Consider the following 18479-nt stretch of genomic DNA (forward strand, 5'->3'; position numbering starts at 1 on the left):
GGTTTTCATTCATATAAGGCTCTCCCCACCCTGTCTTAGAGGGGTGTCCTTAACAACCTCTGGGGTAGAAAGTGCTTTCAAGAGTAGTTTTTGTCGTTTAACTTGCACCAGATTGTGTGTTTCCTAATTTACATATACATTTATAATAATGGCTATGGTTATTACCATTATTATTAGGATAGTGTCACACTGTCCATGCTGACTTTGAACTAGTAACTGTCAAGAAGGATTACCTTGAAGTTCTTATCCTCCTGTGCCCACCTCCCAGGCACTGGGACTATAAGGCTGAGGCACCTCGTTTACATGTATTATCCTCCAGGAAGCCTTTTCATGTACATACAAGATGGAGCCAGACTATGGAGAAATTAGAAAGCCAAGGCTTCAGCAAATTTCTCCATCCTTTCTTGCCAGTAGAATGTAGCACACTATTGTAATTTAACACCCTAGCTTAGAAAGGACCTGGGCTGTCACCTCTTCTGGAGTATATCCCTGCAGTGGGTTTGACCGGTCTGTTATGAAGCTCTATATCAGTTGGGAATGCTTCTGTTTACAAGTAGCTAAAAAAGCCAGCACAGCCTGACCTAAACAATAGGGAAACATGTCAGGAGTCAGTAATCTCAGAGTTTAACTCCTTGCTTGGGGTCAGTGGTGCTGGGCTCTGGTCGTCCCTCTCTCTGTTTTACTGTTGTCAAACTTTGCCCTCAGCATGGTAGCTTCATGGGGACAATTTGACATTATCAGTCTAGTTGTCACACTCAAGACCTGTGTTTGGCTGAGCACCTCTTCTGATCAATAAAACCATTCATGACACTGAACAGGCTCAATCTCATCTTCTAGTAGTGATTAGAAAACTCAAAGTTACCTGAATCGGCATTATTCAATCTCTGGAGGAGGGTTGATTAGATATTGAGCTGTACCTGTGTGTACCTACCCCCCCCCACACCCCCCCCCTGCTTTTTTTTCAAGAAGGGGACAGTCATGCCCCAAAGTACTCTCCCTGCCAAGCCATAATATGCCATTTTTCTTCCTATCTGACACTTTACATACAGTTACACCCAAAAGGTCCAATCAATGCCCCTGCTCTCTCTTCTTCTACTCAGCCTCTCTAGAACAGAAAATCTCTTCAACCTTCCCTAAACTACAGATTTCCAGAATGAGTCTTCGAGGATCAGTAGTCCAACACATGAAAATCTGAATTGCTTAACAAAGCTCTTAAGCGAAACATCTGGTTTACTGTAGTGGTTTGTTTGTTTGTTTGTTTGTTTGTTTTTGAGGGTGTGTGTGTGTGTGTGTGTGTGTGTGTGTGTGTGTGTGTGTGTGTGTGTGTGTGTGGTTTGAAAGAGAAATGTCCCCCATAGTTTCAGCCATTTGAACATTTGGTCCTCAATTGGTATACTGCTCAGAGAGCAGCTTTGAAAGAAGAAGTACGTCACTGGGAGGATATAAAGCCTCAACCCATTTCCAGTTCACAGTCTGCTTCATGCTTCCTGTTAAAGATGTGGTCTCAGCTCCCTGCTTCTGCCACTAGGCTTGCCTGTCTCTAGCCACAATGAAACCATAAGTCAAACACTTAATATTATGTTATGTCTAAAACCCCAGTCTGACTACATTTAAGTCACGCTGGGGACTCTCCATATCTCACAAAGGATATGATAAGGCCCCTGAGCAAGGATGTATGAGGATCCACAGGAATTGTGAACTAAAATAACCTCTTCCATGGGTTGTTTTCGGTCGTCATGTTTCATCACAGAAACAGCGAAGTAACAAGACACAGGTTTCACTCTGTAGCCCAGGATTCATTAACTAGGCTTTTAAAGTCACCAAAGTCTTCCTGCCTCAACCTTCTAAGTGCTGAGATTATAGGCAAAGACTGCCATAAACTAGGCATGGGAGACTTGGTGAGCTTCCTTTCCTACTAGATTTCAATTCAATGTTCCACATGTGACAGGCTACTACAGACCACTTCCCCCAGTGACACTCAGCTTGCTTCTGTGCTCACGGTTGGTGGCTAACGGGCTAATTGTCTTTAAGCTAATTTCTCCCCAGGGCTGAGGAATGTCAGACAGACAAAGAAGTTAGCATGTCCCTTGTCAGTTCCTAGGCCTTTTTCAAATAGGCCCTGTTATGCTCACATTTGCTCATCGCCCTAAACTCATTTAAACAAATGACGCACATGAGACCATGGCTTCTGAGAAGTCGCTTAGTTCCCCTATGGGCAATGTTGGCACCTTCATTTCCTCCTCCCAGAGGGGAGTTAAAAACAACAGAGGGTTCTGAATCCCAGTGTGCTGCAATTTAATTTACTCATTTACTCATTCCTGTCTGCCACGCTGCCATTGTGTCCCAGACTGAGAGGCTAATATTCTCTAAGGGGTTTGGCCATTTGGGGGAGGAAGTGGCTGTCTTGGACATGGGCTCCTGCTCACTTGCCTTTCTAACAGAACAGTCACAGTCCTTAGGCTCTGAGCTAGTGTCTCACTTCTTCTCTAATACCTCCAGGGTTAATTACTGTAAATAGCAAACTCCCCTATTTGTGGCTATATATATTGCTTGTATTCCAGCACTGACTGTAGTCCCTAGGGCACAGAGTACACGTGATCACCTGCATATTTGGGAAGGTCGGAAGGTACAGAGGAGGACACAATGGGGAGCCGTGTGAGGAGCCTCTGAGGCTGCTTCCAGCATTTTTTTCCCTGCAAAAATGAGTTAGAAAAAGACAGCTGTGCCTTACAAGGGCTTCACATGCAGAAAACGCTTTAGCTAAGTTGACTGATTTTGCCTTCAAAGCTCAATAGATAGGAAATTTGACAATAGCACCAGTTTTCTTTGTCTGTGTGTGGCATATGCATGTATGGGTTCATGCAAGTGTGTGTATGTGTATGGAGGTAGGCACATATACATATGTGTAGAGTCCAGGATTTGACAGGAAGAATGTTCCTTTATCATTATTTACATTTTATTTTATCTAATTATTGAGACAGGATCTCACTGGGTGCTAGCCTCAAACTCATAGTGACCTGCCTGGCTCAGCTCACTGTGTGCTGGAATTAAAGGCATGCACTACCTACAACTGGACATTTTTTTAATTAGATATTTTCTTTATATACATTACAAATGCTATCCCGAAAGTTCCTTATACCCTCCCTCTGCCCTGCTCCCCTACCCACCCACTCTCGCTTCTTGGCCCTGGCATTTCCCCTGTACTGGAGTATATAAAGTTTGCAATACCAAGGGGCCTCTCTTCCCAGTGATGGCCCACTAGGCCATCTTCTGCTACATATGCAGCTAGAGACATGAGCTCTGGGGGTACTGGTTAGTTCATATTGTTGTTCTACCTATAGGGTTGCAGACCCCTTCAGCTCCTTGGGTGCTTTCTCTAGCTTCTCCATTGGGGGCCCTGTGTTCCATCTTATAGATAACTGTGAGCATCCACTTCTGTATTTGCCATGCACTAGCATAGCCTCATATGAGACAGCTATAACAGGGTCCCTTCAGCAAAATCTTTCTGGCATATGCAATAGTGTCTGGGTTTGGTAGCTGATTATAGGATGGATCCCCAGGTCGGGTATATTCTAGATAGTCCATCTTTTCATCTTAGCTCCAAACTTTGTCTCTGTAACTCCTTTCACGGGTATTTTGTTCCCTATTCTAAGGAGAAATGAAGTATCCACCCATTGGTCTTCCCTCTTCTTGATTTTCTTGTGTTTTGCAAATTGTATCTTGGGTGTTTTATGTTTCTGGGCTAATATCCACTTATCAGTGAGTGCATATCTAATGACTTCTTTTGTGATTGGGTTACCTCACCAAGGATGATATCCTCCAGATACATCAATTTGTCCAAGAATTTCATAAATCCATTGTTTTTAATAGCTGAGTAGTACTCCATTGTGTAAATGTACCACATTTTCTGTATCCATTCTTCTGTTGAAGGACATCTGGGTTCTTTCTAGCTTCTGGCTATTATAAATAGGGCTGCTATGAGCATAGTGGAGCATGTGTGGACATTTATTTTTTGAAACAGGGTGTCTCATTCAACCTGTAGCTGCCCAATTTAGTTAGACTGGCTGGCTAGCAAGCTCCTGGTATATTTCTGGTTCTATCCTCCAATGCTAGAGTTACAAATAGCATTACCAAACCTACTTTTTTTAAAAGTTATTTATTTATTTGTTATTTATATGAGTACATTGTAGCTGTCTTCAGACACATTCCATTACAGATGTTTGTGAGTCACCATGTGGTTGCTGGGAATTGAACTCAGGACCTCTGGAAGAGCAGTCAGTGCTCCTAACCACTGAGCCATCTCTCCAGCCCCCACCAAACCTACACTTTTACATAGGTAGTAGGGATCTGAGCTCAGGTTATCATGCTTGTGTGTGAGGCAAATGCTTTGCCTAAACTTCCGTTTTTTCTTAAGGTTCCTTAGTAAGAGGGCAGATACAACTTCAGATCTGTAGTTTCTACATTCTTAGGACCAACCAACTGTGGGTAGATATTATTAAAAATACTGTGTCTATTCTAAACATATACAGACTTTTATCTTTCTTGTCACTGCTCACTAATTGTATTAGTGAGTATAGTATATATAAGTAATCTGGTGATGATTTAAAGACTGCAGAAGGATTGCCTAAGCTATACACAAACACAATGCTGTTTCATATAAGGGACTTGAGCATCTGTGCTTTTTGGCATCTTCAGGAGGATGGCTGTGTACCTACCTCATAGTGTTGCCATGGAGATTAGGTGAGTTGATGGAGTGCTTGCCTAGCTGGCTTCAATCCCTGGAGTCAGTCCTCAGAAGTGAATAAACTAAATAGAGTGGCTGAGTCTGCAACCACTAAGGAGGCAGAAGCAGGAGGGTCTGAAGTTCAGGGTCATCCGGGGCTATATTTAAAGTCTGAGACTAGACCTATCTTACTAAGTGGATAGAAAATCCTTTTCTTTTTGTATCTTTTACCGCTGTTTTTGCTAACATTTATATACTTATCTTTTTGGAGACAAGAGTTTTACTATGTAGCCCAGCTAGCCTCAAAATTGCAATCTCTCTGCCTCAGCTTCTGAGATGCTCCACTTAGAACATATCAGGGGCTCATGGGGTCAGCCTGCTCTCATCAGAGCTCTTTCCAACGTCTGTCTTCTCTGAAATGGCCTGATCCAGCTTGATGTAATGAAGACGGGAACTTGGTGGTTCTGCAGTCCTGGAGGGGAGACTTAGGTTTGCATTCTCTAGGCACATAGCTCTGTGGCCTAGTCTCTTACCTCTCAGAGAATCATCAGGACATAAAGTTTCACAGGTTTCGATGCATGAAAACTGTGAGACTACAAACAACATGCAATGGAATTCTCTGAGGTAGTACAACACTGCTATAAAGTAGAGTCCTTCCTATTGAGATGGGAGCAATCCGGAGCTTAACACGGCCTCCTTCCAGATGACGTCACCTTCTTCCTTATGATGCTTTTGAATTTTATCAGAGGAAGGAATTACTCTAAATTAATGTGGCCAAAGTAAACTTCCTGACTTTCAGAGTGGTCAGTGAAGCTACTTGAGAGGACCATGGGACTTGTCATTGAAACCCTAGGGGTAGGTTCAGAGCTGAGCAGACTGCCAAGTGCAAAGGCCCTGGGTTAGAAGGGGGAGGGGCGCACGCAGACCAGGGAACCAATCCAGAATGGCAGCTTGAGAGGAAGTAGCTGGCTGCCTGTTCTGGAACCTCTTCTAATGTTTAGAATGTTCTCCCTCATTAATCCTATTTAAAGCCCTGCTGCTGAAAGGCAAGGCACAGAGTCCTGTTTCAACTTGAGTTGTGAGGTTTCCTGTGCCGCCTCTGCTATACGCTCGGGCTCTGGGATGGGGGAGGGGCAAGGAGACTTAAGGGCCACTGCCGCTGGCTGTCAATGACGCTCACTAGTCAGGCTCAGGCTTCCTCTCCCTCAGGCCTGCTTTTGACTGGCCAGCCACTGCTCCTACCATTTGCCGAGGGAAAAGATGCTGGCTGAGAAGACTGGAAGGCTGTCGGTTCTGCTAAAGGAGTGGTGGAGACAAGTGACTGACGCCCCGTTGAAGTGAACAGGGGTGGGGGGGGAAGGGGGGAAATCGAGGGGGCTCTTGTGCAAGAGCTTGCCTGGGAAAATCCTTCTCTCTAGCTGAGCGAGAGGAAGGAGGGCTCTAACACAATTTAAAAGCTAAAAACAAAGCTTTCTTCCTTTAGGATTCTCATGGAAGTGTATGATCTGGGGGAAGGGAATCTTCCTTGTCTCAAAGGGGAGCTGGGTAGATCAGCCTGCTATTAACAATGGAGGGTTAGCCGCTTGAAGAGAGAGAATAGAAGGCCCCACTGACCTCTGTGTTATTATTTCTGAGAATCCAAATAGAGAATCCAGTTTTAAATTATCTCTCTGTAATTGACAGTCAATGCTTACGTTTCATTTGCAGGCCAGTCAGAACACGTGGACAGGGCAGAGTTTGAGTTACTAGCTGTGTGGCTCCATCTGATGCCACAGGATTTGTCTGTAAGTGGACAGAATGCCCTGCCCCATTTATATATCTCACTGGGTGATCAACAGGACCAAATGAGGTGACCTGCAGTGCCTGGTATGCACATGACAGATGCAGCCAATGTATTCAATGTAATTCTTTAATCCCAAACACCCCAGAGGCAGAGGGGGGCAGATCTCTGAGTTCAGCTAGCCTGGTCTACCTAGGGAGTTCCAGGCTAGCCAGGGCTACACTGGAAAAGAAAACGAAATAAAACCTGCAAGGACCAGCTTTCCTTTAATCTTTCCCCTTTGTTGTATTGAGACAAGTTCTCACTATGTAGTCCTGGCTAGGCTTGAACTTGCGTCTATCTGAGTCTCTTCAGTACTGAGATTAGAGCACCGTGCTACCGCAATAAACTCTCTGAGCCTTTTTTTAATTAACATATATTAATTATACATGATGATGGGTTTCATGCATACAATGTATTTCACCATAGGCACTGCAATTATCCTCTCTTGTTCCCTCCAACACCTGATTCCCTTTATGTTCCCAGCTTTCTGTTTTCCTTTCTTTTCCTTTTGTGGTCCATTGCATTTTATTAGAGTTTCTTACAAGATTCTGGCTTGGGGAGTATTTGCAAGAACACAGGATTCTCATTAGAGAATTCTAATTGATTGTTTTCAAAGATGCTCCTCATCCAGGTCTTAGAACCCATCCTTCTAGGCAGTTCTAGCCAGCAGTTGAGAGAAACCTCTGGTGCTGTGAACAGAGAAATACCTCAGCCGAAGCAGACTCATGTAATGTGGTCTGTTGACTCAGGAACAAGCGTGCTCTACTGATAGGAAATGAAACCTGAGCACTCAGGACAAACGCTGGCCAAGGGGCTTTGTGGAGGCACTTACTTTTTTAATCTTCATTTTTCTCTCAATAAGACAGAGATAATTCAATACATTTCTTGTTCACATTTAGCCTGCATGAGTGTGACAAAAGATTGAACGAATCCACGGGCTGCAAATATAATTTAGACCTTTGGGTATCTCAGGCTGTCTTTGATAAAGGCCCACCTGTTTGGCAGTACTCTTGTTATCTTGTTACACAACCAGCTTCAGTATGATTTGCATTAAACTCCCACAATATCAGGCACTGTTCTCAATGCCTTGAAAGAAATTGGGGGAAAATATGCTATTTTAAAACTTAAAACTGGAAAAAAAATGACTGTATGTAAAAGGATAATTTAACTGGATTGTACTCAGGAGGAAAGGATAGGCATTTTATATTAACTTCTCATCAACTCCTACTTCACATTGTGTAGCAAGGGGAATCATTACCTCTGAAAAAACAAACAAACAAACAAACAAACAAACAAAACCCAAAAAACCCCAACAAGTTAACAGCCTTATTATCACTGAGTAGGGAAAGAGAGAGACATACAAACTATCTCTAAGGTGTCTCTGGGGTGAGGAGAAACTTTTGTTTCAGGCTGACAGAATATTGGCATGGCCATTGGGAGTTGGATCCTTCTAGATTTCCTCCTTCGCGGCAAGAGCAGAGGCTTAGTACTTTATAGTGCATTTTGCACTTTCGAAATTCAAAATTCAAAAATTCTCTCACTTGAATCCCACACACCCACTTCCCACTCTTGTTGTTCCCTCTTAGCAGAGGAGAAAATGGAGGAAACAAATTTTACAAGAATGGTGAGGTTTTGTTGCTTACTTTACAAGCCACAGAGCAAGGCAGAAATCACACGCACACCCCCACCCGCATACTTTGTACTCCAGTTTTTGATACTCAAACTGAAACACACAGTGTCCTAGAAATTGATGTAGTGACATGTCATCCTGGCCAGTGCCATCAATGCAAATGCTCTCAGCACCTCACACACAGCAGGTAGTTATCAACTTGTCAGGATGATTTATATTAACAAATAACTCCCTGCTCTTTGAGACAAATCATTCTATTTTCAGCATGTCTACAATCTCAGCAGTTCAGGCAGATGAAAACAAAACCCCTGAAGGGTCTGCTGGTATAAGACTATAATACCAGATATCTGGGAGCCTAAAGTAAAATAATTGAAAGTTCAAGGTCAACCTGGGTAACTTAGCAAGACTCTGTCTCAATATAAAGTGTATAAAATGGGACAGGGCTATAGCTCTTTGGTAGGGTACCTGCCTAGCATGTTTGAGGAGAGAGAGAGAGACAGAGACAGAGAGACAGAGAGAGACAGAGAGACAGAGAGACAAAAAGAGACAGAGAGACAGAGAGAGACAGAGATGAGGAGAGGAGAGGAGAGAAAAGAGAACAGAAGAGGAGAGAGGGGTGAAAAGGAGGCAGGTATCATGAAATTAATTGTTTCAATGTACATTCAGTGGTTTATGAATGAAGAAACAATGGAGCTGAGAAATGATGCAATAGGTGGATGCAGTTCTGAAGGATGGGCCTGCTATGCACTGGTGGGTGAGCTCAAGTCTATTCCAAGTGTTTGCTCTTCTGTTCACTTGCACAATCCTGATGATCCTACTCCTTCTTGTACATATCTCAAAGGCACAGTCAATCCAGTCTGGGTGAGGTTTCTCCTTGTCAGGTTTGCACTTCCCCTGTGCATCATTACCACGGTTGATGTGGTTTCTTCTTTCATTCACCCATCGCTCAGTAGTGTGCTTCGTGCTTCAAGCAGAGTAATGAACATGGTGAATTTATTTGTCTGTGTCTTCCTGGGACACCCACACTCAATCTAGTCAGATATGAAGGTACTGAACAAAATAAGGTGTGGTGAATGTATTGGTCAAGGGGAGAGAAATAAGCTGCTGTACAGGGTTCATGGATATCCCAAGGCATGCATCCTTGTAACTAGGCACCTTGGTGCTTTGGTACCTATATCATGTCAGGTTTCCACATTTATTTATGGGATCGTCTGTTTCAAGACAAAATTCCACCTTGGAATCCTGGCTGGCTTGGAACTCACTGTGTAGATCAGGTTGTCCTCCAAGTTGCGTTGATCCTTCTGTCTCTACTTCTAAAATGTTGGGATTCCCGACAAATATCACCATATCCTGCCCTCATGCTGTGTTATTAAGATCTGTGCGTTAGTTACTTTTTATGTTGTGAGGACAAAAAAGTCTGGCAAAGTTGGTTTTAGGAAGGAAATACCCATCTTGGCAGATGGTTTTAGCTGGTCAAGTCTATTGTGGTGGTGAAAGTGTTATGGTAGGAGTTTTGGGGGTGATAGCCTGGTGTGAGGGTACTGATGGCCTGCCCCATTTTTATTATGTTTCCTGGGTGTCATCCTTTTATGTCTCCAGTGTGGACCTTGTACATTACCTTTCTCTTCCTGTAGGCGCTTGAATGGAGAATCACAGTTCCTGAGAGCCAGTGCAGCCAGTGGAACTGTATTACCTTTAATCTAATTGATGCATGTTCTAACAGGAATGCCTTGTGCATCGACTCAGACACTCTCCAGTGGAGTGATGGAATTAGCAGTTATTAATTTGCTCGCTGTGTGTCCTCACTTTCTGTCTGTAATCTATCCTTTCATGGACAACTAAGAACAGATACTCACAGGGTGGTTCTCTTTCTCTTTTCTTGCTATTTGAATAATATTTTTATTGGATATTTCTTTCTTTCACTTACATTTCAAATATTTTCCCCTTCCCAGGTCTCCCCTTCGGAAAAAAAAAACCCTATCTCGTGCTCCCTCCCCATGCCTCTATGAGGGTGCTCACCCACCCATTCACCCACTCCTGTCTGCCCATCCTGGCATTCCCCTACACTGGGTCATCGAACACCCTTGAGCCCAAGGGCCTCACCTCCCACTGATATCCAACAAGGCCACAGAGGGTAGTTCTCTAAAAGGGTGAACATGTCTAAAATGATTCCATGATCCTGTGATCAGGCATTCAGACTGGTACTGGTTTTTGTAGTCTAAGTTTAGCTAGAGTCATTACAAAATGCTTTACTATCAGGGGGGTGTTGGTCTGAGTACCCCCACCGCTGCTCTGAGACAATGAACTGGCTGCACAGAGCCTAGCTGAGCTGAGCCAGTAGGCAGCTGGTTAGCTAGCAGAGCAGGGCAGCTTCTGGGGGTGAAAGTGTTGGAAGAGTGCTCTCTTCCCAGACTGGGTTGAAGCTCTTGTGTGACAATTAGGAGCAGGCGAAGCTCCTACCATCACTTCTGGGTCTCCAGGGCTTCAAGCCCTAGCTTGACCTTACCAGGCTTCCTCTCATGGTCCACTGCCCCACAGGAGAGCAAATGAAGATCTCTAAGTATGACATTAAAGCACAATATCAGCCCTTATCCACAGAGGATGGGTTCCAAGATCCCCAGTGGATGTCTGAAGCTACATATATGTATGTTGTATACATTTTACATACAATGTATTCCTATTTACATATACCTAAGATAAAGTTTAATTTACAAATTTTACACAGAAAGAAGTCGACAATAACTAATGATTAAACATGGCAATTATAAAAATATACTATACTAATAGTTATGTGACTTTAGTCTCCCTCCCTCCCTCCCTCCCTCCCTCCCTCCCTCCCTTCCTCCCTCCCTCCCAAGACAGAGTCTCATGTGACCCAGGCTGCCTTTGAACGCACCATAAAACCATGTAACTTTGAGCTTTTTATCTTCTTACCTTCATTTCCCAAGCACTGGAATTGTAGTGTGTGTATACCACCAAGCCCAGTTTTATGCAGTATTGGGGATGGACCCACCCCACGGCAAGCATCCAGAACAAACATCTACCGGCTTAGCCTCATCTCTGTCCCAATATCTTCCCATATTGTACTGTCATTTTTCTTGTCAGAATTTGAAAAAGTGTAATGCCTCTGTCATATAATGGGATGAAGTAGGGTGTGTGAGGAAGATGTTCTGATACAATGTTAAGGCTGAGGTGATACACAGGTTTTCTGAAACACAACTACTATGACATCACAGCAGCCTATCTATAACCAAGATGGCTACCAAATAACTAGTGAGAAGAACATATAGCATGAATATGCTGTGTTTCCTATATACAAGAGATGAATTATCTTCTGGTCAGGATGCAGTGAAATTTCATCTTGGTAATTGGGTACAATTTGATAATTATGAATTATTTATTTCTGGAAGTTTTCACTTAATTTATTTTTGGATTAGAGTTGACTATGGGTAAAGAAAACTATTGAAAATGGAAATGGGTAAGGGAGGAACTACTGTATAATACAGGAATAGAAATGTCTGCTTGAAGGCCAGCAGAATGGTTTAGTTCATAAATGTGCTTGTTGACAAGTCAGCACAACTAAGTCCTGTTCTTGGAACCCACATGGTTGCAAGAGAGGACTGACCCTACAAGTTACCTTCTGTATGATCAATGTTTGAGGCAGCCATTGTCTTGTTAAAATTATTTATTTGAGTATTTTGAGTATTTTTTTAAGAGAAAAATTTTCACAGGTTCCTGACTGGCCTCAAATTTACTATTAGCCTTTGAACTCTTGATTATCCTGCCTCTGTCTTTCAAGGTCAGAGATTATTGATTTGTGCCATCAAGCTATTCAGTGGTTTTCAAAGTAATGGGAGTTTGTCCCAAATGCAGAGTCTCAGGCAGCAGCCTTGCCCTGGGCACCTGCCCATCTGTGTTTCAGCAACTAGTCTATGTGTTCTCGATGTATATCCAGTTGGGCAATGATTTCTTCTTGATCTGAGAAATCCTTTAAAAATGTCACTCACTATGGTAAAGGGTAATATAGATGTACATTCTAGGTATTTATAATAACAATGATACAAATTTTTATGTGTATAAATATATATTTAAATATATATTAAAAATCTCATGTATAAGCCAGGCGTAGTGGCGCACGCCTTTAATCCCAGCACTTGGGCATCAGAGGCAGGTGGATTTCTGAGTTCGAGGCCAGCCTGGTCTTCAGAGTGAGTTCCGGACAGCCAGGGCTACACAGAGAAACCCTGTCTCGAAAACCAAAACCAACCAACCAAAAACTCATGTATGTATATGTACTTAATGGTATGTGTAGTTGTCAGGATTCTCTATAGCAAAGGACTTATAGAATATATATATGTGTGTGTGTATATATATATATATATATATATATATATACACATACACACATAGAATACATACATATATGTGTATGTATATACCTATATATACATATCTCTATATATACATATATATGTGTATACACATGCACACACACACTCACCTTTATCTATAACTATACATATGCATTTGGCTCACTTGAAGAGATCTGTTCACATACTTTCTCAGATGTCTTTCTCATCAGTTTGCCAGTCATGCTCTACCCAAGTCCCTGACCATCTATCCAATCTGACAGAGACCCTGCAGGTGTCCAGGCAGGGACGTAAGCCATGAAGAGGTGAGAATGAAAACTTGGGTCAGATAGACTTTGTCAACCTGGATCATCTTTGTGGGTGAAAGCACATGTTCACTAGAGCCTGGTGATGGAGAACACTGCTTTGAGGTTTGTATCATCAATAGTTTTTCATATGGGTACTTCATGTGAACGTACCCATAGGAGAATTGTTCTGAGGTTCCAGAAAACCTAAGTACTCTGAGGCTACTGTTTTAAAATCAAATTCCCCTGCAGTTTGTGTGTGTGGTGTGATTATAGGCACATAGACAAAGACAGATGTATGGAGACTGGAGAAGTGTGTGGAATGTTCTCTTTACATGGGTTCTGAATATCAAGCTCATGTTTCGAGGATTGTACAGGGTAGGCAGTTTTCTCACGGTCAGCTTTTCCATTGGCATCTAAATAGCATCTGTAGTATTATTCCATCAGTAAAAGCTATATCTTCTTTTAAAGTCACAAACAGTATCATTATGCAAGGATATAAGATCACAGGCAATTTGAATAATAAATCTTAGTTAAAGCCAAAATGATAATAGTCATACTCTCACATTTATGTGCGTTACCTTATTTTGAAGATTAAATATGACACTTGTGGTTTTGACACTCTGGTAAACAGAATCTCAGAAATACAATGTGTGCCTGAGAGATGGCACAGAGGGTAAACGGTGGCTGGTGCTAAGCCTCACGACTTGAATTCAGTTCCTGAGAGACCCACATGACTCCCACACATTATTCTCTGACTTCTTCACTTGGCCTATGGCATATGAAGAGCCATAGGAAGGAAACATATTTGAAACCCAAGTAAGGGCACCAAAGTCATTTAATAACTCAAGGTGCTTGCTACCAAGCTTGAGAACTTGCATTTGACTTCTAGGACTTGGGTAGAGGGAAGAGAAAACAGAGACACGTGAGCTGTTCTCTGATTTCTACATGCACACATGGCACACAAGCACACAGATTCTTTTTAGATTTGTTTATTTTACATATGTGAGAATTTTGTCACTGTCTTCAGACACACCAGAAGAGGGCATCAGATCCCATTAAAGATGGTTGTGAGCCACTACGTGGTTGCTGGGAATTGAACTTAAAACCTCTAGAAGAGCAGTCAGTGCTCTTAACCACTGAGCCATCTCTCCAGCCCCAATATATATATATTTAAACAGAAGGAATTAACACACCACAGAAAATAGACAAAATATTAAGTGGAAAAAAATATGATACGTTTACAGTTTGAGATTAATACCTTAAGATGTTCCAATAATTGCCACTGTTTACCAAAACAATGACAGTTACTAAGTTTGATGTTATACTTTCATTCTGTGATTAAATGATTGCTTAGTCTAAAGACTTATGTCAAATTTTGAAAACTTTTCTCTGGACATGTTCATGAATGTAAGTTAATCTGATCATTGCTTTGTGATGTCTGCTAAGATTTAGTGTGATGTATTTCACTTGCATAATAGTTGCCGGTGAAAATTTATGGTTTCAGTTTCAGTTAAATAAAATATGATGATTTTTTGGGTCCTCTAGCTGTATTACCTCTGGGGGGGGGGGGATAGGTGATCTAAATAACTAAAGGTGATAAAGGTGAATTGATTTTGGCCACAGTTTCAGAGATTTCAGTCCATGTTCTAGAATGAATTTCTTCCCTGTATTGCTTTAATGTGTGTTTTTCTCTCTCCCCTCCCCCTGCTGTCTCTGTGTGGCTGTGAGGAGGCACCTGTGTGTGAAGATGGATGTTTGGAAAACCCCAAAGAGAAAACCAGATCACTGGAGGTGGAGCTACAGGCACTTGTGATGTACTGACACATAGTCTTGTTCAAATACACGTCCTCATGACATCATCAAGTATTCTTACTTACTGGCCATCCTTGGCTTTCGGACGAGTTTCTGATGTGTTTGACCATGTCTACAACTGATGTGCCAACTGAATGACTCTTAGCATCTCTAAAGAGTCTCTTGATAGTGTTCTGTGAACCGTGTAAACGTTTTTGGAAAAGTGTGTATTTGATGTTCATTAATACCTGTGAGAGTCGATGGAATCATAGAAATCTTGTTATCCAATCTAATAAAAAAAAAGCCTAATAGATTAAAGATACAAGCCGATTACTGGTAGAATTGGTAGATTCTAGAGGAATGGTTTTTTTAAAATGCATTGATCTTAGAAATTTAAGATCCCAAATAAAGAAAGCTCCTATGTTTGACCTAACAATCTTATTGTCTACAGCAGTACAGAACTAAGGTTGGAGAACAACAGAAGCCCTTAACATATGATTGGATGAATGTTGATACAATTTTAAGACTCAGTCTATAAATGAACAGGAGTTTGTATCAGACTTGAGTGAATATGAGGTAAGAGAGTTAACTCTCTGACCCAATAAACACAGAAAAGCTTCATTTTGGCTTACTTAGATAGTGGTTAGATTGCAGGAATTCCCTGTAGCAAACAGTAAGCATCAGTCATGGGCAACAATCAAAAAATGGGTGCACACCTTAAAAGATGTCCTCCGTAACATTTGTAATAGAAAGGACCCATAGGCCAAAAATGGGCCCGAATTTCAGTCCTGCTTAGGTTGCCATCTGTTCTGTAGATTGTTCTCTATGAGTGTCCTCTCACTTTTTTTTTTCTTTTTGGTTTGTATTTTTTGTTTGTTTGCTTTTTTTGTTTTTGTTTTTGTTTTCAACATAGGGTTTCTCTGTGTAGTCCTGGCTCTCCTAGAACTCACTCCATAGACCAGAACTCAGAAATCCACCTGCCTCTCTTTCCTAAGTGCTGGGATCAAAGGTGTGCGCCACCACTGCCCTGCTTCCTCTCACATTTAAGACATTGATAATTTTAAAGGTTAATGACAGTCCTTAATAGTTTTTGTTGTTATTACTTTGCATGGTTTTGGTTTTGAGACAGGGCCAGGCTGGCCTAGATATCAGTAAGAAAATCAACCTGTCTTGCACTCACACATGTCTCAGGGCTGCTGCTGCCTTCTGAGAGCTGGGATTAAAGGCACGCACCACCGTGCAGTCAGTCATCCTGGTTTGTTCTTGACTGTGGGTGTTATGTGAGTAAATGCTTGAGTTCCTCCCTGTACACCTCTGAAATGATAACTTGGAATCACAGCACAAACAGAGCCTTTCTCCCTATGGTTGATTTGGTCGGGCTATTTATACAAGTAAACAAACAGGAATAAGTAAATAAAATGGAACTAGAATAGGAGTTGATATCAGAGATGTGTGGCTGCAGTTTGGACTAATGTGATTTTTGTGGAGTCTATGCTTCCAGATAATTTTGTGAGCAGATAGTGGAGGTGTTTTGAAAACAGGGCTGTAAATGCTGTTGAGTGCTGAGAGATCATGGAGATCATGTTCTTTTTTTTTTTTTAGTTTTTGAGACAGGGTTTCTCTGTGTAGCCTTGGCTGTCCTGGAACTCACCCTCAGACCAGGCTGGCCTCGAACTCAGAAATCCGCCTGCCTCTGCCTCCCCAGTGCTGGGATCAAAGTGCACCACCACTGCCCGGCGATTTTTTTTAAGGTTGGAATATGACACAGATAACTACTTATTCTGTTTATCAATGGAGATTTTTCCCATTAAAATAAAGACACCTAAGTTTTTTTTTTTTTTTAATTTGGAGTACAAAGAAAATAAAGCAAAGCTTCTCTTCTTCATTTACCCAGACATAAACGTTAATAGCAATTGGCAGTGTCTACTGCTGCTCACCCAGACATAAATGTTAAATGGCAGTGTTTACTGCTGGACAACCACAAACTAGGTCTCACCTCAGTGTACTTGACATGTAAGCACAATCTCCCATTACTCACTCTGCATAAACACTAATCTCATATATCTTCTGCAAATCAAGCCAATTCCCACTACCTTGACTTATGGGGAAATTTTCTTTATATTCTGATCACAACATAATAACCATTTTCTGATGCACTGACTGGTTGTACTAAACTCCAGTACAACTAATTTTTTTCCCAGTTTTTTTCCTAATTTATTTTAGGTTTATATGTGTTTTGGCTGCATGTATGTCTATGCTCCGCATGCATGTCTGGTACTTGCAGACACACACACACACACACACACACACAGAGCACTCATAGAAGTCATTTGGAAACGAGAGGTAAATGTGGTACTTCTTTTCTTTGGAGCCGCCTCTTTTCCTAGCAAAGCATACACTGTCTCTTGGAATATGGCACATGAGAATTTTAGTACTGTACTGGTTAAATTTAATTTGTATAGTTGAGAGAGATGACTTGAGATTAAAGATAAAAGAATTCTCTTTCTGTAATGGAAACTCTGACATCTGCCTTAATTGGTAACATTGTTTCTTTTCTAAATAAACCTATGTAGCAATCACTGTTGATAGGTATACCCCAAATCTACCAAAGTTATAATTGTCTGACATTACCTTGAAATTTTCACTTTGGAAAAATAATCTTCCCAGGACATATAGCAATAAGACAGGATGTGATACCCGTGGTTTCCCTTTGAAGTCCTAAATAGAAGTTACAACTAAGATAAGCAATGGTTGACAAGTTGGACCACACTTCAGGAGTGCAGGCTGGCTATAGATATGATGCTGAAACTTTGCTTTGAAGATTAAATGTAAGACTATTACATACAACATCACAAAAATAGAGCATTGGTAGATAGAAGTATGGCTAATATTCTGTGGCATTGTATGTTGGAAACATAACAGTCTCATTTAAGATTATGGTAGAATTTGGTCAGCTACAAAATCTCTGTCACTATCTAAGAGTTGAAGGAAGATGTGTTGATTAAAAAAAAAATGGCTTCCATAGTCTTATTTGTTTCCCAGTTGGTGGAACTCTTAGGGAAGGATTACAGGTGTGGCCTTTTTGAAGGAGGTGTATCATGGGGCTGGGCTTATTGGCTATGAATGCCTCTGGCCATGCCCAGTGTATTCTCTACCTCATACCTAAGGTTCAAACTGTGAGCTCTCAGGTCTTCCTGCTGTTATGTGTTTATTATGTGAGCAACGTCTCTGACTCTGGATCTATAAGCCCAATACTTTCTTTTATAAATTGGCTTGGTCCTGGTTGAGTTTTATAATAGCAAGAGAAAGGTAACTATACAGAAGTGTTCTGTGGAAGATCAGAACACAGAAAAATCTCCCCTTCCAAGTAGAGGAACCCAGGAAGGGGTGTGTTTTAACTGTAGCTCTAGAGCAGAGGTCTTACACTCTCCCAATTCCCCCATGCTCCTTTTCCTCTATTATTTAGTTTTGTTCTTCTTTCCTTGTGTGTGTGTGTGTGTTTGTGTGTGAGTGTTATATAGCACAGGCTTTCCTCAAAATTACAGTAATTTTTCTGCCTCTGTGACCTGCTTGCTGGGATTAAAGGAATGCAAAACCACACCAAGCTTGAAAAAAATAAGCTTTATGGTGCCAGGTGTCTCCCCTCACCCCTTCCTCTTTTTCTTCATTTTAAGAAAAAGTATTTCACTTGTATTTCATGTATATGGGAGTTTTGCCTGTTTATGTGACTTTGCCTCATTCCTGCTTGGTGAATTTATGGCTGCCTAGGAGGTGAACAGATTTTTTCAGATTCCTTGAAGCTGGAGTTAGGGATAGATGTGAGCTGCTGAGTGTGCTGGGAAGGAAACCTGGGTGC

This window comes from Mus musculus, chromosome 8 (genome assembly GCF_000001635.26).
Source record: "Mus musculus strain C57BL/6J chromosome 8, GRCm38.p6 C57BL/6J".
Taxonomy (NCBI): domain Eukaryota; kingdom Metazoa; phylum Chordata; class Mammalia; order Rodentia; family Muridae; genus Mus; species Mus musculus.